At 31.6% G+C, this 1,809-nt stretch overlaps 1 pseudogene; it reads left to right on the plus strand.

Moving 5' to 3' along the window:
• The first annotated feature begins 1,277 nt into the window (after nucleotides 1-1,277).
• Nucleotides 1,278-1,375, plus strand: LOC144256342 (U2 spliceosomal RNA; annotated as a pseudogene).
• The last annotated feature ends 434 nt before the right edge of the window (nucleotides 1,376-1,809 follow it).

Raw genomic sequence — 1,809 nt, forward strand, 5'->3', positions numbered from 1 at the left:
GTGTGTTTATAGAAATACAAAATTATCAAATTTTCATTGAAAATTTTAAACCTAATTTTGCTTTTGTGAGACTAGAGAGCTCATACCTTTAAAATTTTAGTTCAAAGGCATTTTATATTTCAAAATTTCAAGTTTTATAGTATTTTGTATGTTAAAGCATAAAAGCTGGGCTGGTGCTCTATCTCAGTGGCAGAGCACTTGCCTAGCCTGTGTGAAACACTGGGTTCAATCCTTAGCATCACATAACATTAAACAAATAAAGGCATTCTGTCCATCTACAACTACAAAAAAATTTTAAAAAATTTAAAAAACCATAAAAGCTAAAATGTCTTATTTCTCTGAGGGTCAGGCACTGGGTAATAGCACAAATTCTGGGCTTTTAAAAAGAAAAATGATTTTAGGACAGCTTTAAATTAAAGAGAATCAGGATATGAACGGAATTAGATTGGGAAGAAAAAAAGTTCACTTGAATGTAAGAAACAAGTTTAATGAAAATTTGAGGCAGCTAATTTTTTGGTTCCTTATTGCTTTAACAAGTATGTGTACATAAAATAAAATTTTCATTTCCATTCTTCCATCATACATTGGATTTGAATGATTTAATTTGTCTTATTCTGCAATTATTTATAATTTCTGTGCCCACCACTATCTGAAATCTTTGGGAAAGTAGAAGCCAAATCATATCTTTATTTCTCAAACAATTCCTGACATCTTGTTAAAAATACACAGCCAAATTAATTTAATTCTCTCATATCTATTGGTAGATGTATAAATAAGTGATGGCATATTTGCCTTTAAAATTTAAGTTTCAATGTTCTAAGTAATGTTCAAATTATTAACATTAATGTTTAAAAAGTATTCTTTACCTAGAGCAAGTAGATTTTAAGAAAAGGCTGTATCTTTTTATCTTGTAAAATATAATTAATCCCTAACCACTTAATACCTATTTGGTAAGGAGCTGATTTTTATGCAATATTTTTTGGGTGTTTTTTTAAATTTGCTTATCTTTTCTGTTTCACTACATTAAACAGTGTTTTGTCACATGTATCTCTACATAATACATATACATTTTAATATATAATACGTTTAACATTCGATAGCTTTGAAGATTTAATCTAGAATAGATTTAAATCTTTTAAAACTAAGCCTATTTCAATACTTACTGAAAGGAAATAGCTTTTGTTAAAATAAAACTTAGACTTATGTTTCCTTGGGAACTCATTCAGCCCCAGGTATAAATGGATGTGAGAATTGAGTCTTCATATGAAATCTGTATCATTGTTTCTTGGCCTTTTGGCTAAGATCAAGTGTAGTATGTAATCTGCATGGCATGATTTCCACTTAGGTTGCTTATTAGTAAACAACTTAACCTCTCTGTGTTTCAATTCCCCAATTAGATTTCACCTTACAAGGTCATTGTGGAGATTACCTAAAGTCCACACATGCAAAGTACTTAGTGTGGAAGCTAGCATATGCTAAATGGTCTATAAATGTTAGTTATGAATTAATGATAATAATAACTATGATGTGTCCCTACATATGGGGGGAATCTTGCCTGACATCCTTGTGTCACAGTCTTCACATGGTGGCCATCTTTTATTTCCTGCTATTACTCAAGGCTGGTGAACAGTATGCACTTTTTCCTGTCAAAAGATTTGCAATGCTAGTTCATTTTAATTCAGCTTTGAAGAGAGGGGGAAAATGTGCACCATCACTTCTCAGGACCAACAGGACCTCTTAGGAAAGCATTCTTTGCTTACACAGAGACTTGCCCTTGCCCCCCACTGAAGCCCAGCAGCATAAGAAATA

This window comes from Urocitellus parryii, chromosome 7 (genome assembly GCF_045843805.1).
Source record: "Urocitellus parryii isolate mUroPar1 chromosome 7, mUroPar1.hap1, whole genome shotgun sequence".
Taxonomy (NCBI): Eukaryota; Metazoa; Chordata; class Mammalia; order Rodentia; family Sciuridae; genus Urocitellus; species Urocitellus parryii.